Genomic DNA, 24,265 nt, shown 5'->3' with positions numbered 1-24,265 from the left:
ATCTAGTTAATAAAACATATATTCATGATATTTGATTAAGTCTGTTAAATATATTATATAGTTTTTATTTATTTTGTTAAAATATATTTCAATAAATAAAAATATTACCAATAGAGCATTATATGTACCAGGATTAGTTGAAAGTTGCTTTTATACAAATTATAATGGCAAATGTTAAAATATCGAGTGTGAAATTATTTAACTTCTTTAATAAATTTCTAAGTTATTGTTATCTTCGTAACTTATTGTCTTAAACCTAGCAAAAACATTTTTAAAAAAATTCACTAATAAATCTTTTATTTTTTGATAATATATTTTATTTGTGCATGTATATAAAAAAAATCAACATTTACAAATTTATTATTATAAAATAAAACTATAATAAAATTAAAAACGGATATTTATTGATAGTTTTAATATTTAAAATTTACTAAAAAAGATATTTTATCTAAAAATTCTGTAATATCAGAAGTTCTTTCATATATTTGTGTTAAATTTGTAATATGCTCATCGATTCTTTCATATTTTCTATTTCTTCGCCGCACTCTAGATCCATTATTGATCTGGATAATTTTGAGGTCGTTAGAATGTTGATGACCTATTAAAGTTTTTATAAGAATATAAACATTTGGGTGAGCGTGTGCCGTTTTTCTCTTTAAGGCATGATGAAACCCCTCTAGATGATTATGAGGAAATATGGCATTAAGTCCTAGCCATGTCGTATCCATATACTCCATAAAATCCATGAGCATGGGATTTTCAGACGCCATAATATAACAATTTTGCCTTACCCTAGATATATCTTCCTCCTTACAAAAAGGCAAAGTTGTCATGCGCCTAACAACTTTGTGAACATTGGAGTGGTTCAGATACAAGCTTACCAACCCTAAAGATTGACATCTTCGCCATAACGCTTGCGAATAATGGAAAAAACATCCTATACAAAATTATATTAGAATATAAATCATAAATTTAACCCTTTATAATCATGCTAGGAAATACAAACTTGAGAGCTGATATAGCAGCTGCCTTAAAGTCTGTTTGGCCAAATCGAGGATTAAAGGTTATCTGGCTTTCGGCGCAAAAATTAGTAATAATTTGAAAAAGCCGGATATATGTTTCTTTTGTCTTATCCGGAAGGAGAGCGTGAATGATAGGTATCATAACACCTTCATACATAACATGCAAGGTATAAAGTTGATAAAATAAGGAAGGAGCTACATGAAAATTTCATCCATGTAGATCATGTTAGAACCCTCGGTCAAACGCAACATGGAATCAGTACCAAAAACGTATAAGTTACCTGTTCCGTGGATTAGAAAACGTTCATTGCGAGTTGTCATAGCATATTCTGCTGATAACTCAATATCCAAAATCGAATGAGGCATAGGGGGCCGATATTTCATAAGGAGTCTGTCTATGTGACTCCTCAAAGATATAAATGATGGTATCGCCTCAGAATAGTTTTCTATTTCTGGATCCTCCAAACATCTCTTATCCATAGTTTGTTGATAAATGTTTAAGCGTGTCTCAAAGAGATTCTAAGCTACAATGTTTTCGAGTGCTTCTTTAGTTTTAAGCATCTCGAATGTCCCTATTTCAAAAGGCTGATCATGTATACTCAAAGCAATATAAGCACCATCAAATATGCATTTAGCATGACAATCAGCTACTCTACAACGATATTTTATAATGTCCCTATTTTGACAGTGAAATCTATATAGATAGTTCTGAAAGAAGAGTAACATTTTCCCCTTTTGGCTTTTGACAAAACGAGCCTCTAGTTAATTAAAAATAATATTAATGCAATTTATTATAATTATTTTTACCATAAATATTTGAATTTAAGTCTAATAAGGCTTGTGCTATGTCAAGAGGGGAATCTAGATTTGTGTCAGGCACTATGGGAGAAACTTGTGGTTCCAAATGTGGAATACCATTAGATGAAACTAGATTATAAAGAAAATTGTCAAATTAAGAATTTTTAAAATTTTTAGTTACTTGAGATATCAGGCACTATGGGAGAAACTTGTGGTTCCAAATGTGGAATACCATTGGATAAAACTAGATTGTAGAAAATTGTCAAATTAAGAATTTTTAAAATTTTTATTTACTTAAGATATCAGTGTTGATGGAAGACTAAGATGGGTGTTATCTTATTTAAAATAAAGATGTTTAAATATCTTAAATATTTATTTTATTACATTTACACTTCGCTGTGTGTTCTATCGTGATTATTATGTCCTTTAATGAGAGCTTAGCTCTACCAGAACAATTATCACGACAACTTAAGTGTATAAATTTTTTGTTGGCACTTTTTATAAGGTACTCGTACCCTAAATAAATTATTAAATGATTTCCTTTTTGAGTTTTCTTAAAGGTAAAAAAATATATAAAACAATATTACTTCAAATTTAATATTTTGAATCTTAAGGTAACATTCCAAATTATTGGCAACAGTGGCTATCATCTATAAATATTTGAATTATTTTTAAAAATTTATTAAGAATATATAAATCTATATTAAATCAGTGCTATTATAATTATTAGAGTAATACATATAAATTATATTGTTACTGTTAACAATTGTAAAAATGGAATATCAAGATCACTCATAATCAGGGTTGCCATGCCTCCCCCCATCAGTGGGAGTCTCCCACAATTTTTTAGTTTACCCACATACATCTCACTCCCACAAAACTCCCACAATTAGAAATCTCCCACAATTTTTTAATTTCTCCCACAATTTTTTTTAGCATTTTAATGTTTTTAATATATAAATAATAATTTTGAGAGACAGTATTTGATTATTTTTAAAATAAATTTTAAATATTTATTCGAAAAATATGTCTAGTTCTTTTATTTTATTTTTCCGCTAATCTCCATCCATCCAATCCATTCCCAATTCTAGATCGACGATAAGCTGTGTATAAATAATAGTACAAAAGCATTTTTGAAAATAATTTTTATTTTTATATATTTAATTAAAATATATATGTTTTATTGTCCAAAAAGCAACATCATATTTGGTATTGGCACCTCAACAACCTCAACTGGTATGAAACAAAAATCAATTAAGAATTTCTTCAAGGAATCAGTGCCAGTGATTCCTGAGGTGGTGGAACTTAAGCATCTTCGTGATCGTGTTCGTGGTATGTATAATTAATGTATATAGTATGTATAATTATAAATATATAATAGTACATAAATAGTTTATATTGAAAATAATTTTTCTTTTTATATATTTAATTATAACATTTTATTGTCCAAAAAACAACATCAGTATTGGAAACTAGTGCTTTAACCTCAAAACAATCTAAATCTCACCTAGAAGATAACTATCATGGTATATATAAATAAAAATATAAAATATGTATAATATTTAGGAAATTTTTTTTTATTTTTATTTTCTTAGATAAGTTCCACTTGCATTCAAATATTAATAATTTATTTAGTAAGGAAATAATTTTTAAAATTATGCGCATTCTATATTTTTAACTATCGTATTAAAATTAATGACAAATATTCTTAATTTACATTTGAAAATAATTATATAGGAATAAAAGCTTTAAAACGTATGTCTCCAAAATATTCGCCGTCTATATCCGATTCGAATGAAACTGGAGATCTTTCTGAAAATAGTATTTATTTCTTATAATTTTTGAAAATAAGCATATAAAATTAGGATATGTTTTTAGTTCATATAAATCATTTTTTTAATAAAATAGCACTTTGATAATTAATTTTGCTTTAAATATCCTAACAAAATTGATTATCTTTTTATATTTTATATATTATAGAATCCGAGAAAGTCAATAAAAGAAGAAAATATATATGTAAATATAACAAGATATGGGAGCAAAAATATGTTTGGTTGATGAGGCTTACAGGTAGCCATGCTAAATGTAGAATATACACTATTTAGTTACTACAATGGGGGGGGGAATATGATATTTTGCGACACCAAAAATCGTCAAAGCATAAGTCAGTACAAGGGAGTCTATCAACGTCTATTGCAATACAAAAATATTCTCCAAAAATAATAAATAATACAGATGCAACTACAATTGCGGAAACTGTATATTCATATCATGTAGTTCAACATTCACAGAGCTATCTGTCATCACAATGTGGGTCGAATCTCTTCCCCATAATATTTAACGACTCCAAAATAAGTGCTAACTTTACTTGTGGTAGGACAAAAATGAGCAAGGCTATCACAAATGTGTTAGGACCTGAATCCAAGAGGTCAATTCTAGACGATTTGAAAGAAGGGCATCCATATGCTATTTTAACAGACGCATCAAATAAGGGAAATATTAAAACATTTCCCCTGATCCTTCGCTATTTCAACAAGAATAAGGGCATTTCTATAAAACTATTGAAATTTTTTTCATCCGATAGTGAAAAATCCAACGATATAGCTAACCACATAATGCTAAATATAGCTGATTCAGGGTTATCAATGAGTTGCATGTCAGCTTTCTGCGCTGATAATGCCTCTGTTAATTTTGGCAAAAATCAAAGTGTATTTACCGAATTGAGGCAGCACAATAATGAATTAATACCAATTGGCTGTATATGCCATATACTGCATAATTCTTGCAAGAAGGCAATGAATGCACTATCTGTAGATGTCGAAATAATTGTGATGAAATGTTTTAACGAATTTAGTTCATCAACTAAAAGAGTCACTGAATTAAAAGAATTAGTGGAGTGGTCTGATTTGGAATGGTGTGAGTTGTTGCGATATGTACCTATCAGGTGGTTATCATTAATACCTGCCATCGAGAGAATTTTAAAATTTTACGAACCCTTAAAGAAATACTTCTTAAATAAAGATTTTAAAAGCTGTCCAAAATTTTGAAAAATTTTTTCGAAGATGAAATGTCAGAAGCATATTTAGGATTAGTTTCACATGTAGGAAATCTACTTCATGTAGTTAATATTCAGTTGCAATCAGAAGATTCTTTATTGATAAAGATTCACAAAATTATGCTACAGCTCTGTTCATCTCTACAGTTAAAAATAGATAATAAATTTTATGGCGCTATTGCTAAAAATATCATATTAAAATGTTCAAATATAACTATAATTAACGTATTTTTAAATGAAGCAAATATTTTTATTAAGACAATTTTGGAATATTTACAATCAAAATTTGATTTTAATAACTCTATTTACAAGTGTATAAATATTATGACCTTGGAACAGAAACCATCATTTGATGGTTTCTGTAATTTAATAAATATATTAAAATTACCGATAGACATTGAAGCCTTGTTTGAAGAGATTGTAATTTTTTCCATTTTTTATGATTCGCCAGAATACTTAAAGTTAGATGGTCTAAAAGCAGAGGAGAAATGGGTGGAATTTTTTCGTAATAACGATAAATCCCCATGCTTGGAAAAAATTTGCGAGTATGTTTTCTCCTTACCTCATTCTAATGCCTCATCGGAGCGCATTTTTAGCCTGATGAGGACTGCCTGGAGAAAGGAGAGAAATCGAATTGCTTTAACAACATTAGAGGCCGAGTTAATGGTTAAACAAAATTATAAAATGTCATGCCAGGAATTTTATAAATATCTTAATAACGACGGTAAACGTTTAGTTCCATTATTTAAATCTCAAATAAAATATAATTAACTATAAATATTTGACTTTCTATATTTTATAAAATCTTATTTATACATTTGCATAAAATCAAATAAATTTATTTTTTACATTGTAAAATTAATATTTTGAATATTTTGGCAAATCATAAAAATAAAGAAGCATTACAATCTCCTTAAACATGACATCATATTAAATCTTATTAATAATTACGATAATAGTAATAATATTCTTACTTTGGTATTTCTGCAGCATAATTTAGTGAACCTTTATTAAATTATATTCTTCTGATTGCAACTGCATATTAACAGCATATAGTAGATTTCCTATATGTAAAATTCCTAAATATACTTCTGCCATTTATTTTTGAAAATTTTTTTCAAAATATTAGGACAGCTTTTATAATCTATTTATTTTTTAAAGGTTTGTAAAATTTTAAAATTCTACGATGGCGCGTATTAGGAGGAACCTGTCAACCAACATTATGCTGACTCAATTCTGTAAATACACTCTGGGTTTTGCCAAATTCACTGAGGAATTATCAGATCAGAAAGCTGCCATGCAATTCATTGGTAATGCCAAATCTGCCGTATTTACCATTATATATGGTTAGCTATGTCTTTGGATATTTCATATCTGGAGAAAAATTTTTTAATAGTTTTATTGAAATGACATTAATTTTGTTGAAAAATGGGAGGATTAAAAGAAATGTTTTGATATCTCCTTATTAGATGCATCTGTTAGAATTGCATATGTTTGCACATCTTTCAAATCGTCAAGAATTGACCTTCTGGATATATATCCTAAATCATTGTTTATAGCCTTGCTCATTTTGTGTTCTACAAAGTATACTTTTCATTTATATTAGTCGTTAAATATTATGGGGAAAGATTCAACCAACATTGAGATGTTGAGTAACTCTCTGAATGTTGTACTGCATGTAGGTATTTACCATTTCCGCAACTGTAGTTGCATCTATATTATTTCTTATTTTTGAAGAATATTTTTGTTTTGCAATAGATGTTGATATAATGCCCTGTACTGATTTATGCATTGAAAATTTTTGATACCTCAAAATATCATATTCCCTTCCCCCATTGTATTAACTAAATACTGTAGAACAACTTCCCCGCACTGATTATAAATATTTTTTACATTGTAAATTTAAAATTGTTTGTTTTTTTATAAAATCTTATTTATACATTTATTTTTTTACATTGTAAAATTACAATTTTTTTATAAAATTTTATCTTGTTTACATTCTTTTGTATTTAAAAAAGATCGTTGGTTATTATTTTTAAACAAAATTAATATATTATAATAAATCAATATGTTATTTTAATAATAAAGATGGTACTCTAAGAAATTTTGTGTCGTACAGTAATTACCTATTTTGAAAAATAGTTGCGTATTTTATTTTGGAAAATAGTTACCTATTTTATTTTAAAGAGTTACCTATTTTATTTTGAAAAATAGTTGGCTATTTTATTTTAAAGAGTTACCTATTTTATTTTGAAAAATAGTTGGATATTTTATTTTGAAAAATAGATGGCTATTTTATTTTGAAAAATAGTTGGCTATTTTATTTTGAAAAATAGTTGGCTATTTTATTTTGAAAAATAGTTGGCTATTTTATTTTGAAAAATAGTTGGCTATTTTATTTTGAAAAATAGTTGGCTATTTTATTTTGAAAAATAGTTGGCTATTTTATTTTGAAAAATAGTTGGCTATTTTATTTTGAAAAATAGTTGGCTATTTTATTTTGAAAAAAGTTAGCTATTTTATTTTGAAAAATAATTACCTATTTTATTTTGGAAAATCGATTAGATTTTATATTTATAAAAAATAATAAGTGGATAACTAAGTCAATTCTAAATCCCGGCCGCAGGCCGAGCCTTTGCGGAGCAATTTCTCCCACAATTTTTATATTTCTCCCACAAAATACCTAATTTCTCCCACAATTTGAAAATTTTGACCTGGCAACCCTGCTCATAATGTCAAATATAGTATTGATAGTTTAAGCTTAATTGATTTAATATTATTAAGTTATTTTAGAATCTTAATTAATTAAATATAATCATTTATTAATTGAAAATAAAATTAATCCAATTTAATGGTGTGATTTGTGTTGTCAAGTTCAATATCAATAATCAACTAAATCACTCTTTTTTAAATTTAAGCCTTTAAGATAATTTCTAAAATTTAAATCAGTATCCAAAACTTCTTAGTGAAAACTCTAACTATATTTAATTAATACATCTTTATAAATTATATTATGATCATTAAGTTCAATATCAAATTTAAGAAGAAAATTTCTAAAATTTAAACCAGTATACAAAACTTCTTAGTCAAAGTCAGTATTCAAAACTTTTGAGTGAAAACTCTAACTATATTTAATTAATACATCTTTATAAATTATATTATGATCATTAAGTTCAATATCAAAATTTAAGCCTCTAAGAAAATTTCTAAAATTTAAACCAGTATACAAAACTTCTTAGTCAAAGTCAGTATTCAAAACTTCTTAGTGAAAACTCTAACTATATTTAATTAATACATCTTTATAAATTATATTATGATCATTAAGTTCAATATCAAATCAGTATTCAAAACTTCTTAGTGAAAACTCTAAATATATTTAATTAATACGTCTTTATAAATTATATTATGATCATTTTCAATATCAAAATTTAAGCCTAAGAAAATTTCTAAAATTTAAACCAGTATACAAAACTTTTTAAAAAACTAATATATTACTTGCACTTTTAATTTTTTATCGCTTCAGATATGGCGGCCATTTTTTGAATATGTTATTTTGAAGACGTTTTAAAACATACTCAATTTATGCTATTTAGAGCAATGCTATTTAGTGGTCAACCGCACTGGATATGCCCATTTTAAGTGGTGGAAGCCACTAAGCGAAACCCAGAATAGCAAAAAATAAAAAAATGTTCCCATAATATATTACTCCACTAAAAAAGTCATAAATATTATATCTATTATTAATAGTAAAAATTTAGTATATTAATAAATATATGTTAATTTTTCCCAATATTATTAACATGGTATTTATATATTGTCAATTTATAAATGCTAATTTTTTGTTTATTATATTAATATATATGGCCATTAGATAAGCTCTATCTTCTTTACATATTATCAATAAAATATTTATTTTTTTTATTTTGGTATGGTATATATTTAATTAAATATAATAATCAATATTAATTTTTTAAATATATTATGATTTATATAAAATTATTTAATCTAGAGCAATAAATATGTTATTAATTTTTTCACAATAAATTTTCATTGCCTAATGTGCATAATATAATATGAATCATTTTTAAATCCTAAACATAGTATTAATATATTTTCAATATAAATACTAATTTTTTGTAATTTTAATTTAAAAGCATGGTAAACACATCTTTCTTTCTTATAAAAATTCATTCATAGTAAATGAAGTGTTTTTTTAATTATTTATATTTTAAATAATAACTCTTTTACATACATTATTGAAGTGTCCCTTTCAAAATAATAGGCTTTAAATTTTTTATTTTTAGTGTTAAAGCCTTCCATATATATTAATAAATGATTTATTTTAAGTATTTATATATTGCATAAACAGATTGATCATTTATATTTGCACTGAATAATATATAATATTATAATAACACAATGATAATACAATTATAAAATATTAACACATAATAATATGATATATCTCTATTGCATATTAAATACATATAAAAACTATATTGATGTAAATCAATTAGAGCATTGCTATATCTATTGGAAAATCACCATCATCTAAAATAGATTTATTAATTATGTTTATTTAAAGGATTAAAAAACTTCAATAGCTTCTTCTTCTCCTGATTTATTATCATTTGCAAGCTGAATTGAATTCGCACTTAAAAAATTAAATTAAATATAATAAATAAAGTAAAATAATTTTATACTTTCAGCAGAAATGAGCATGACCTCTGCATCTTCTTCTATTGCATTTTAGGTTGGCTGAATTAAATACGGGCCTAAAATCATTAAAATTACTAAAATCAATTGGTAAAAATTTATACTGTAGATTGCATAGAATTTTCACTTAAAATATTAAATTTAGTATAATAAATAAAGTAAAATATGGGTATACTTTCAATGGTAGGGAGCAAAGCTTGTGCATCTTTTTCTACATTATAGTTTGGCTGAATAAAATATGGGCCTGTGACACTGTAAATAAATTTAATAATTCAGGGACAAATTCAATTCAGTCTACAAGCAACTTTCTCAGATGTACCTTGATTGCAAGATAAAATTTTGAATATCTAATTCTCTACGCCTAATAATTGTTTTTAAATTTTCAGAGACTGTTGTGATTTACATTGTAAAACTAATTATACACTTTTCTATTATCAAAAATGTTCATTCCGAAATCTAGGTATATATTTGCATACCATCTTTAAATCTTCCAGCAAGTTTATTCTGAAATCTAGGTATATATTTGCGTATATAATAATATTTTCATAGAGTTTTCCAGAGATACTTTTTAAATGGATCTAGATACAGATAAATCGTCTAAAAATTTATCTAGATACAGATACAACTTCTAAAAAGTTATCTTGATAAAGATACTTAAAATGTATCTATGCACAGATACATTTTTTATTATACTCTTAGATAAGGTTTGAATAAACCTAAATTAGGATTGTATTGTGAAAATTCATTAAATGAAAAAATTTATTGACTCGATATCACATTTATCAAAATATAACTAAAATAATGATTTTTAGATATTAATATAATATATGATTAATATAAATAATTATTATATATGATTAATATAAATAATTATTATATATCATTAATATAAATAATTATTATATATCATTAATATAAATAATTATTATGTATCATTAGTAAAATAATATAATATATGATTAAATGATTATAAATAATATTAGATTTCAATAAAAACCACTGTCTGTCGGGAAATTATATTTTTTGTGGAGCTAATGTTTTGATCATTTTTATAAATGAAGGATTTTCAACAATTGAAAATGGCTGAATGCTATCTATAATAAAATCAGTTATTAAATCATCTAAAGTGGTTTGGGTTAAAGTCTGAGGTCTCTTGGAAAATAAATGAACGGACGATGGAGCCTAGTCCAATATTTTCTTTAATAGATTTTTTCTCCTTCCCCTTTTTTATTTGGATTAAGAGTGTTTGATGTTTTCTCTTAGAATTTAAAATTCTAAACATTTATTTAGTATCTATACCTTTAAATGTTTTACAATATTGCAAGTTGAGGTAATGCTAACTGAAATTTGCATATTTTTTGGTAGACATGGCAAACATTTTACTAACAGAGATTTGTTTTCTTTATTTTGAGATATTATTTTAAAATAGGGTCTATAAATTAACCATGGAAGAATTTCGTCATTTTCGTCATCAATAATAATCTTAAAAATTAATATAATAGAATAAAATAAAATAAAATACCAATTCCATTGCAATTAAAAATGGCAAATTCCTTGAGATGGATTGTAATATCAGAATTTGCTTGTTATTGATAACTCGGACATAATATTTAATTAATATTTATATATTCTTTTTTATATATAAGTTTTAATATTTTACATATATATATATATATATAATTTTTTAATATATATATTAATATTAAGTTATATGCTCATATGAAATGAAATACATTTTACATTCAAGTATTTTTATTTATAATATAAAAAAGCGTTAAATAGAAGTATATCAAAATGTATCTTAAAATGTATCTTAAAAAGTACCTAAAAACAGATACAGATAACTTTTAGATACAGTATCTAAAGTATCTAGATACTTTAACAACTCTGGAGTTTTCCATATGATTTATAAATAGAACTGGTGGCTAAATTGAAATTGAATGAATGTTGAGTTAGGTAAGGTGATTACTATTGGACCGATTACGCTATAATCATTTTTATTGGACAAATATGTTTTAAAAGAACACTATTGGCTAAATTTGATTGACGTTTTTTAAGGATTTTTATAATAGATTATCATAGATGTATTAAATAGATAGATATTATCATCTACCCATGGACGGAACCACCAAGTAAGATTAAGAAAAAAAAGAAGATCTCTGTTGGGGTGAGAACAGAGTTGCCATGTCTACACCAATCAGCGTGAGACTCCCGCAATTTTTTAGTTTACACGCAGACATCTCTCTCCCGCAAAACTACCGCGATTGGAAATATTCCGCAAAAATCTACCACAATTTTTTAATTTCTCCCGAATTTATTTTTTTATATTTTAACGTTTTTAATATATAAATAATAATTTTGAGAGACATTAATTGATTATTTTTCATTTTTAAAATAAATTTTAAATATTTATTCGAAAAACATGTCAGTTTGAAAATATTTTTCTATCCTGTTTTATTTTTATCCAAGAATAAATATTTCATTCATATAAGTCAGTACAGTGGAGTAAATCTACATCGATTGCAATACAAAAATATTCTCAAAAATAGTAAATAATACAAATGCAACTACATTTGCGGAAATCGTATACATCTACCATGTAGTTCAACATTCAAGCTATATCATCACAATGTGGGTCGAATCTTTTTCTCATGGCATTTAACGACTCGAATATAAGTGCAAACCTTAATTGTGGCAGAACAAAAATGAGCAAGGCTATCACAAGTATTACCTGAATCCTAGAGTTCAATTCTAGATGATTTGAAAGATGAGCATTCATTTGCAATTCTAATAGATGCATCTAATAAGGGAAATGTTAAAACATTTCCCTCGATCCTTCGCTATTTCAATAAGAATATTTCAATAAAACTGTTAAAATTTTTTCCTCCGATAGTGAAAAATCCAACAATGTAGCTAGCCACATAATGGTAAATATAGCTGATTCAAGGTTATCAATGAATTGCATGTCAGCTTTCTGCGCTGATAATGCCTCTGTAAATTTTGGCAAAAACCAAAGTTACGGAATTGAGGCAGCACAATAATGAATTAATACCAATTGGTTGTATATGCCATATACTACATAATTCTTACAAGAAGGCAATGAATGTACTATCTGTGTATGTCGAAATAATTGTGATGAAATGTTTTAACGAATTTAGTTCATCAACTAAAAAAGTTAATAAATTAAAAGAGTTTGTGAAGTGGTCTGATTTGGAATGGTGTGAGTTGTTGCGATATATACCTATCAGGTGGTTGTCATTAATACCTGCCATCGATATAATTTAAAAATTTTACAAACCCTTAAAAAATACTTCTCAAATAGAGATTTTAAAAGCTGTCCTAAAATTTTGAAAAATCAGAAGCATATTTGGGATTCGTTTCACATGTAGGAAATCTACTTCATGCAGTTAATATTCAGTTGCAATAAGAATATTCCTTATTAAAAAAGATTCACAAAATCATGCTACAGCTTTGCTCATCTCTACAGTTAAAAATTGATAATAAATTTTATGGCGCTATTGCTAAAAATATTATATTAAAATGTTCAAATAATACTCTAATTAATACATTTTTAAATGATGCAGATATTTTCATTAAGACAATTTTAGAATATTTACAATCAAAATTTGATTTTAATAACTCTATTTACAAATGTATAAATATTATGACCTTGAAACAGAAACCATCAATTTATGGTTTTTATAATTTAATAAATATATTAAAAATGCCGAAAGACATTGTTGCCTTTTTTGAGGAGATTGTAATTCTCTCTTTTTTTTATGATTCGCCAAAATACTTAAAGTTAGATGGCCTAAAAGCAGAGAAGAAATGAGTAGAATTTTTGCGTAATAACGATAAATCCCCAGGCTTGGGAAAAATATGCGAGCATGTCTTCTCCTTACCTCATTCTAATACCTCATCCAAGCGCATTTTTAGACTGATGAGGACTGCCTGGAAAAAGGAGGGAAATCGGATTGCTTTAACAACATTAGAGGCCGAGCTAATGGTTAAACAAATATATAATATGTCATACCAGGAATTTTATAAATATATAAATAACGAGGGTAAACATTTAGTTCTATTATTTAAATCTCAAATAAAATATAATTAAGTTTTAGTAATGGCGCCATAAAATTTATTGTCATTTTTTAACTGTAAAGATGAACACACCTGCAGCATAATTTTATGAATCTTTGTTAAGATTCTTCTGATTGCAACTACACATTAACAGCATGTAGTAGATTTCCTACATTTGAAATCATTCCTAAATATACCTCTGCCATTCATTATTGAAAAAATTTTCTAAATATTAGGACAGCTTTTATAATCTTTATTTAAGAAATATTTTTTTAAAGGTTTATAAAATTTTAAAATTCCGATGGCGGGTATTATAACATATCGCAGATTGTGCTGACTCAATTCTGTAAATACATTCTGTTTTTACCAAATTCACTGAGGCATAATCAGATCAGAAAGCGAACATGCTATTTATTGATAATCTCGAATCTGCTATATTTACCATTATATGGTTAGCTATGTCTTTGGATTTTTCACTATTTGAGGGGAAAAAATTTAATAGTTTTATTGAAACGACTTTAATTTTGTTGAAATAGCGGAGGATCAAGGAAATTTTTTAATATTTCCCTTATTAGATGCATCATATATGCCCATCTTTCAAATCGTCAAGAATTGACCTCCTGGATTTAGGTCCTAAAACATTGATGATAGGCTTGCTCATTTTTGTTCTACAAGTAGAGTTTTTATATATATTAGAGTTCGTTAAATATTATGGGAAAAAGATTCTACTAACATTGTGATGATAAGTATCTCTGTGAATTTTGTACTACAAGATAAGTGATTACAATTGCCGCAACTGTAGTTGCATTTGTATTATTTCTTATTTTTGGAGTACCTTATTATGTATTTAAACGTGATACGTGATAATTAAGCGCCTATCCCTATAATGTTATACACACACACTGTAGATTTCCAATTGCGGTCGTTTTGCGGGACATTCGCATAAAATATATTTTTAAAAATTAAAATCGTTTTTTTTATATAAAATTTTATGTTTGTTTAAATTCTTTTATATTTAAAAAAGATCAATGGTTTTTTTTAAATTAATATATTTTAATTAATCAAGATGTTATTTTATTTTGAAAAATAGTTACAGACTTTGTATTTATATAAACTAATTATAAAAAATAATAGGCGGATAATTAAGTTAATTCGAAATCCCTGGCCCGCAAAAAAATTTATTTTAGCAATTTTATTTATTTCTACCGCAATTTTCATATTTCTCCCTCATAATACCAAATTTCTCCCGCAATTTAATAATTTTGACTGGCAATCCTGATTGTGACCCGTATTTCCACATCCTCCACAAACAATTGGTAGAGTTTTCTGCATAATTCTTTCATTACAATCTCGGTATATAACAATATTTTCCGCAAATAAAACATGGTCCATTTGGCACCCTTATTATCTGTCGATTTGTGCCATCTTCTCTTAGATAAATATTTTCTCTTTTATTAACTTCATAAATATGTTCAGATTCATTTTTCTTTTTTTTTTATTTGCTCCTCCATTTCTTTTATTTTTATTCTCATTTTTTCTACTTCCAATTTAAAAATTTCCTTTTCCATTTTTTTTGCCTAACTTTCTCCATTTCTTCTTTCTTTTTATTTTCTATTTCCTCTTCTTCCCTTTTTTCACGTTCAATATCCTCCCTTAATATCTTTCTTATTTCCTCAATTTCCTTTCTTTTCATTTCTTCCTTTTCTTTTTCATTTCTTACTATTTCCAACTTTAATTTTTCCAATTCATTTATTATTACTTCTTTAATTCCCCTTTCTTCTATTTAAAATTTTTCCATTTCATTATTTTTAATTTCCATTTTACTTTTTCCGACCCCTTTATTTTTTTCTTCTATTTTTTTTAAAATTTTATCTATTTCCAATATTAATTTTTCAAATTTATTTTCTTCCACATTATCTCTAACGATATTAATTTCTTTTTTAATATCTCTAATGATATTTACTTTCCACATTTCCATTATTTCACTTTTAAATTTAGATATATCATCAATAATCTTTTTCCTTTCATCAATTTTTTCATTCATTATAATCTTTTTCTTTAATATACTAATTTATTTCTTCTCCATACATAAATTAATCCAATAAGTGCAATTAAAATTAAAAAGAAATAATGGCGACGTGCCAAAACAAAAACTATAGTAGTAGTTAACATCCGGTTTTGCCATTATTTAGTGCTCAATTAATAAATTTGAATTCCATAATTAATTTGCTTAACCGTCTTTATAAAAAATTGTAATACGTTAAAGAAATATTTAGAGGTCAAATTTTGGCCAGAAAATTATGAAAGCACAAACGATGAAATTTATATCCTTCTAGAGGTTAGTGCTTCAATCATTTTTGTAGCCGAATTTAAGAATAAAAAGTTATTTGTGAAAAAAACAAAAATAATAAATAATGGCGACGTGCCAAAACAAAAACTTTAGTAGTACTAAACATCCGGTTTTGCCATTATTTAGTGCCCAATTAGTAAATCTGAATTCCATAATTAATTTGGCTAACCGTCTTTATAAAAAATTATAATAAGTTAAAGAAATGTTTAGAGGTCAAGTTTTGGCCAGAAAATCATGAAAGCACTAACAATGAAATTTATATAATTCTTTAGAGCTTCCTTAGTAGAGGTTAGTGCTTCAATCAGTTTAATAGCCTAATTTAAAATAAAAAAGTTATTAACAAAATAAACAAAAAATCTCTCAGCGACAAACATTTTATTTTTACCATTATTTAGTACTTATTTTGTAAAATTTAAACCCAAATTAGTTTGATTAAAAATCCCAAGTAATTAAAAAATGCATATTGTCTTTTTGCACTTAACCTATCAATTGTTTCCGTAGATCATCTGCCATATTTGAATAATATAATTTTTCAGAAGCTTATATATATTAAGGTTCCCAAAATACATGAATAGCTATAACCAAGTCACAAAATATTATTTCCAATTCTGGGTAAATGGGCCCATTGAACCCGATTCTTGTGTAATAATTATATAATTTTTATTATTTTATTGTAACAACTACATTTTTTTTCCAGCATCTATTATTCTGAGTGTCATTGAATGATATGGTTAAAAACATTCTCAGAAATTTTTTATTCTTAATTCAAATTGTTCTTTTTACATATTTTTATTTTATTCGAAAAAATTACGCATATATTTATTCCTATCATAAATTTTAGTTATATTAATATCACAATATTATGAAGTGCCCGTCGAACCGTGCTCAGGCCTAATTTTTTTAAAATAAATCGGGTTCGGGCCTAATATTTTTAAAAAAAGGGCTGGGTAGGGTTGGGCCTAGAAATTTTTTTAAATATATCTAAATTTATCAATTATATATAACATATATCTTTTATTTTGAATAATTTTAAAAATTATTTTCTATATTTAAATAAATTCGGGAATTTTTTTAAAAAAATTTCTGTTTCGGGCCAGGCCGGCAAACCTTTTTAAAAAAAATTTCGGACCAGGCCGGGCTTGAAAAATTAGGCCCGATGCTGTTCATTAATACTTATGCAGGAATTCTGAGAGTTACCCTGATTCGATAAATTACTGCCATATTAATCCTTCAAATTTTCTGACACCTTTCTCGACGCCTAAGAAAATTTTAGACCAAAACATTATAATAAAATTATATTCGATTCATAAATTTGACGTTTTATCTTTATTAAAGTTTTATTATTAAAATTTTTTTTTTAAAAATTATATCAAAATCAAAATGTTTTTTACAATAATTATGGAAAGTTATTTAACTATAAGAATGTTTCACATTATGGAAATGTGTTACATACTATAAAAATTTACAAGTAATCAAAAATTTTTATAAGTAATATAAAAAATTAACCTCAGAATTTCCCACATGTGATTAATAAATCAACACTCAGCTGTAAACCATATAATAAATAGAAGCCTAACAGCTGCACACATTCCAAACAATCTTGAACCATCAAATTTATCTCAAGTAGATGGTTTAAGACCTGATGGTATGACAACCATACCTTGGGCCCTCGGCAAATCACTCATTGGGACTACACGTGTGTCTCATCATTCCTTTCAAAATTTCAATTTAATAACACAGGCAGAAATTAAAAAGACAAACAAATACAAAAATTTTAAAAACTTCATATTCACTCCAGTAGTGACTTCTACTAACGGGCATTTTTCGCCTTCAACATTTATGTTTTTTAAAAAATCTGGGTAATAAAATACGACTTTTCACAAATGAACCCAGAGAATTACTTTTGTTCGACAAAAAATTCAAATAGAAATTTTTAGACACAATTATGGTTCCTTTTTGGGGACTCAATTATAGAATTTTATTTTTAATTATATAATTATAAATTTATAAATTATTATTTTTTTAATTAGGTTTTGTTACATATTTTATAATTTTATACATTTTCATAATCCTTAGTGTATTACAATTTTTTATAAAGACGGTTAACCAAATTAATTACAGAATTCAAATTTACTAATTGAGCACTTAATAATGGCGAAAACCGAATGTTTGGTATTACTATAGTTTGTGTTTTGGCACGTCGCCATTATTTGTTTTTTTTTGTTTTTTTCCCAAATAACTTTTATTCTTAAATTCGGCTACAAAGGTGATTGAAGAATTAACCTCTACTAAAGAAGCCCTAAAGAAGGATATAAATTTCATCGTTATTGCTTTAATAATTTTCTGGCCATAATTTGACTTATAAACACTTCTTTAGCGTATTACAATTTTTTATAAAGAAGGTTAACCAAATTAATTACGGAATTCAAATTTGCTAATTAAGCACTAAATAATGGCGAACCGGATGTTTATAACTACTATAGTTTTTTTTGGCACGTAGCTATATTTGTTTTTTTTTGCAAATAACTTTTTATTCTTAAATTCGGCTACAAAAGTAATTCAAGCTCTAATCTCTACTAATAAAGAAGGATATAAATTTCATCGTTAGTGCTTTTATAATTTTCTGGCCAAAATTTGACCTCTAAATATTTCTTTAGCGTATTACGATTTTTTCATACGACGGTTATCCAAATTAATTACGGAATTCAAATTTACTAATTGAGCTCTAAATAATGGCGAAAACCGGGTGTTTAGTACTACTATAGTTTTTGTTTTGGCACGTCGCCATTATTTGTTTTTTTCGCAAATAACTTTTTATTCTTAAATTCGGCTACAAAAGTAATTGAAGAACTAGCCTCTACCAAGGAAGCCATAAAGAAGGATATAAATTTTATCGTTAGTGCTTTCATAATTTTCTGGCCAAAATTTGACCTCTAAACATTTCTTTAGCGTATTACAATTTTTTATAAAGACGGTTAACCAAATTAATTACGGAATTCAAATTTGCTAATTAAGCACTAAATAATGGCGAAAACAGGATGTTTAGTACTACTATGGTTTTTGTTTTGGCACGTCGCCATTATTTGTTTATTTTTGTTTTTTTCATAAATAACTTTTTATATTTAAATTCGGCTACAAAAGTAATTAAAGCACTAACCTCTACTAAGGAAACCCTAAAGAAGGATATAAATTTCATCGTTAGTGCTTCTATAATTTTCTGGCCATAATTTGACCTTTAAACATTTCTTTAGCGTATTACGATTTTTTATAAAGAAGGTTAACCAAATTAATTACGGAATTCAAATTTGCTAATTAAGCACTAAATAATGGCGAACCGGATGTTTATAACTACTATAGTTTTTTTTGGCACGTAGCTATATTTGTTTTTTTTTGCAAATAACTTTTTATTCTTAAATTCGGCTACAAAAGTAATTCAAGCTCTAATCTCTACTAATAAAGAAGGATATAAATTTCATCGTTAGTGCTTTTATAATTTTCTGGCCAAAATTTGACCTCTAAATATTTCTTTAGCGTATTACGATTTTTTCATACGACGGTTATCCAAATTAATTACGGAATTCAAATTTACTAATTGAGCTCTAAATAATGGCGAAAACCGGATGTTAACTACTACTATAGTTTTTGTTTTGGCACGTCGCCATTATTTGTTTATTTATGTTTTTTTCATTAATATCTTTTTATTCTTAAATTCGTCTACAAAAGTGATTGAAGCACTAACCTCTACTAACGAAGCACTAAAGAATAATATAAGTTTCATCGTTAGTGCTTCCAAAAGTTCGGCCAACTTATCGTGACGTCATAATTTTTATTTAGCTTATAACTTTTTTTCCATATGGCGATTAACCAAATTAATAACGGAATTTAAATACATTAATTAAGCACTAAATAATGGCAAAAACCGGATGTTTAGTACTACTCTAGTTTTTGTTTTGGCACGTCGCCAATATTTGTTTATTTTTGTTTTTTCGTTAATAATTTATTCTTAAATTTGGCTACAAAAGTGATTGAAGCATTAACTTCTACTAACGAAGCACTAAAGAATGATATAAGTTTCATCGTTAGTGCTTCCAAAAGTTCGGCCAATTTCACGCTTAAATAGTGACGTCATAATTTTTATTTTAGCTTATAACTTTTTTCCATATGGCGGTTAACCAAATTAATAACGGAATTTAAATACATTAATTAAGCACTAAATAATGACGAAAACCGGATGTTTAGTACTACTCTAGTTTTTGTTTTGGCACATCGCCAATATTTGTTTATTTTTGTTTTTTTCGCCTGTAACTTTTTATTCTTAAATTCGGCTACAAAAGTGATTGAAGCACTAACCTCTACTAACTAAGCACTAAAGAATGATATAAGTTTCATCGTTAGTGCTTTCAGTCAACTTTTATGCGTGAAGTTGGCACAAATTTTTATTTTTGCCTATAACTTTTTTTCCTTATTCGGCTACTATATGGATTGAAGTACTAATAAGCACTAACGAAGCACTAAAAAATGATATATGATTCATCGTTAGTGCTTCCAAATGTTCGGCCAACTTCACGGAGCTAACATTAATGCGTGAAGTTGGCACAAATTTTTATTTTTGCCTATAACTTTTTTTCCTTAAATTCGGCTACTATACGGATTGAAGCACTAATAAGCACTAACGAAGCACTAAAAAATGACATATGATTCATCGTTAGTGCTTCCAAATTTTCGGCCAACTTCACGGAGCTCAAAAAAATATTAATTCCAATTTCGAAAACTTTTTTATAAATTTAAAAAAAAATATTAAAAAAATAGTAATTATTTCTTTATGAAAAAAATAATTTTCGAAAAACGAAATCAAAAAAAATTAATTATAATTATTCACAACAGATACATGTTACATTAAAAAAATTATGCACATATACATTTTTGAATCACTCAGCTTGAATAATTTCTATGATAGAAAAATTAATATTTTTTAGTGTATCAATTTAAAAGATTTAAAAATTCCGGACAGACTCTTAAAATCTTATTTAGTGTAAAAATATATACGCGTACCGTCAACGAAAGAATTAGAACATATAATGGCCTTGAACTTTACAAAAATTCTACAGAGACAAACTATCATACATATTTACATTACAAACTATCGTAAATATTTACATTTATTGACTTCGTAAAGGTCATTGATAAAGTAAAACACGCAGAACTAGACATCATAATTAGGTATAGAAAGTTACCCAATTAAATTACTAAATAAAAGGCTATTATAACAGGTTTGCCAAATTTCAAATAGGACAAACTCTATCCCTTCCTTCTAAGGTGTTTACAGTCAACATTCATATTCAATATAGTTATGAATATAATGTCTGATACGATTAGCAATACGGCAACTTTAGCATTGTCTTCACAAAATACCAAACAAATTCAGAAAATTATTTCTACACATAATATAGTTATCATTATGAAATCAGTTACAGAAATAATGGAATAAGCACAAATATTTTTAGAGCCGTACTAAGTATTAATTATAACAAAACCATTATTACGCCATTCCCAAGTGTGAAATGGATAGCATTGCCAGTTGACTCAAAAGTCATAAAACAACTAAATGTTTCAAATATCTTTGACTTTTAATATATCATAATACGAATATTAGGGGGGGGGCAAGGGGAAATTTCCCCCTCTCCCCCTTAGAGATATATCACTTTTTGTAAATATCATTAATAATATCATCCTTAGTCCCCCTCCCCTCCCACTCCCTGTCCCCCAAAATATATGCATATTCATATATCTTAAATAATAATTTGAAAGAAAGAATGTAAAAGTTGATATTTTTTAAACTAAAACTATTAATCATAATTCATACTTTTTTGGAAAAAAAGCATTATATAAAAAAGTGAAACCAAAATTTTTTTAAGAAATGAAATATAAGGTATAGATAAGTCTTAAGACAAAGGTGAAGTGTATTATAATTATTAATAGATCCATAAAATTACTAAATAATATATATCAAATATAATTTTTTATAAAGTGAGTAACTTTAATTTATTTATCTTAATAAATGTAAAATATAATTATAAAACCATTGCTAAAATTAAATTATAAATTAAATAAAAAAGCACAATAGTGGAATATTATATGTCGTAGAACTACAGTATTTCTAATTTTATCTATTATCATATGACAATCAAATAATTTTTACCATAGTGAATAATATATTTTACAGAAGACTATAAAATATTGATAAGAACATCAGAAAATATCTTTTAAAGAATGTTATTGGAAAAAATAATTCTTTATTTCAGTAGCATCAATATCTAATAAGGTACATCCATTGTGGGGTGAATAAAATATGAAGATTAATTTTTATTATCATTTTTTTTATTTAAAATAAATAGATAGCGTTAAATAATTGAATGCAAATTGTTGCTTATATTTATTATCAAAAGGATTAGTAAAGTTTATTAAAATATTTTCTGTAATATATTCTATAACTGTCAAATATGTCTTTAAAAGTGAAATTTTACCTAATATTTTGTAACCAATTCTATAAATAGAGAAATATCAACTTGTCTACTTTTTATAAAGAAATTTTGGTAACTCACTGAATCACGGGGAAAATTTTATCATAATTCATTAATTTTACAATAAAAACGGAGTATATTTAAAAATTTAAAAAAAACTTGTAAAAATTTTCATAATTCTTTAATTTTACAATAAAAACAAAATGAGCTATTAAGTTAGGGCTATTACTAAATAATTAATCAATTTATTAGAATAATTTTTTTTTGTGAAGAAAGGTTGATATTTCAATAAAGAAATAGTTTTATTTTAGATTTATAAATTATAAGTAAGCACTTGTTTAATTTGGGCATCGTTGGGTTCGAAATCGTTGAAATTGAATGACCCATAAAATTAAATAAAATTTAATGTAATTAACTGAGAACAATATTATATATATGAGTATCAATTAAATTACATAAAATTTTATTTAATTTACTCATATATATAATATTGTTCTCAGTTATTATAATTTTATTAAAATTTTATCGCTCAAATTATGGAAATACAAAATTTGACAAGTTATAGCTAAATTGTTAAAATTAAAATACGATTTCTTCCTACCAGACCAAACAGTAAAAAAAATTTTTTTTAATAAATTTAAAAAAAATAATATTTAAAAAAAAAAATTTTTTTTTACTGTGATTCAGTGAGTTACCGAAATTTCTTATACTTGTTTGGAATAAATTATTACCATGCTTTTGTATCAATGTATTACAGTGGCGCCACTAGGGGGGGGGCGCAGGGGCTCAAGCCCCCTGAAAAATTTGAATAGCCACCTGAAGCAAAAAAAAAATTTTTTTTTTTAATGGTTCCTTAATATCCTTTTAAACTAAAAAGAACTTTTTTTGATTGTCCCCTGTTTATTATAATTCTATTAAGTAATATATAGATTTAATTTTATTATTTAAAAATTAATAAGACTATCTAAATTTTATTAGATTAGATTAATACATATAAATTATATTTTCAATATGTCAGCTTGCAATCAAATTCTTTGTTAAAAATAAAATATCAATACCATGCATGATGTTTAAATATCAATTTAGCATTAAATTATTATATAACCCTAATTAAATAAATATAAAAATTTATTAATTGAAAATTAAACATTTAATATTGTAAGCCGAGTTTAAAATCACTATTTAAATAAAATGACTTTGCGATTTAAAAATTTAAGCATTAAAGACTTTATGAAAAAAACTAAAGATAAAAGTAGCAATAATCTTGAGGACCAAAGAAGAGGATTCAATAATAAAGCTGGTGATGAACAAAGTATATTTTATACAGTTTTTAAATATCAAACTTTGATTTAGTTGAAAGACGATTAATTGTAGTTTTAAAAGATATAAATATTGAAAACAAAAATGTTAAAAGAAAGAAAATAGGTAAATAAATTTATACATAAGTCTGTGTCCAAAATGTTTTGAAAAAATCCTTAAAATTTTCACAAATTAATAACAAAACACTTTGGACATTTAAGTTTTAAAAAATAAAAATTTATTAGTTAATTATCTATTTTAATGGAAGGTTTCTTTTTCACTTGATCATAATTGAAGTTATATGTTTTTCCTATTTCCTCCCAAATTTGCCTAATTTCTATAGAATTTCTATTTAAGTCATTTTTCACCAGAGTATTAAACAATATTGATTTCTTTAGTTTTCAAGTTAAGCAAAAATTGCTTTACA

General features: G+C 25.8%; 1 long non-coding RNA gene across 3 annotated transcripts; it reads right to left on the bottom strand.

Moving 5' to 3' along the window:
* Nucleotides 1-341: 341 nt before the first annotated feature.
* Nucleotides 342-8,551, bottom strand: LOC135931505 (uncharacterized). Of its 3 annotated transcripts, none has more exons than XR_010573058.1 (8): nt 8,371-8,551; nt 2,408-2,470; nt 2,205-2,373; nt 2,115-2,155; nt 2,002-2,064; nt 1,830-1,949; nt 978-1,780; nt 342-937 (listed from the first exon to the last, which is right to left on the bottom strand). It is a non-coding gene; the product is annotated as an uncharacterized LOC135931505 (long non-coding RNA). The 3 variants fall into 3 exon arrangements; XR_010573059.1 differs by having other exon boundaries at nt 978-1,674; XR_010573060.1 differs by having other exon boundaries at nt 2,205-2,336.
* Between the last annotated feature and the right edge of the window lie 15,714 nt (nt 8,552-24,265).

The sequence above is a fragment of the Gordionus sp. m RMFG-2023 genome, chromosome 1, assembly GCF_954871325.1.
Source record: "Gordionus sp. m RMFG-2023 chromosome 1, tfGorSpeb1-WG-v2, whole genome shotgun sequence".
In the NCBI taxonomy this organism is placed as follows: Eukaryota; Metazoa; Nematomorpha; class Gordioida; order Chordodea; family Parachordodidae; genus Gordionus; species Gordionus sp. m RMFG-2023.
This window is presented reverse-complemented; position numbering and strand designations above follow the sequence as displayed.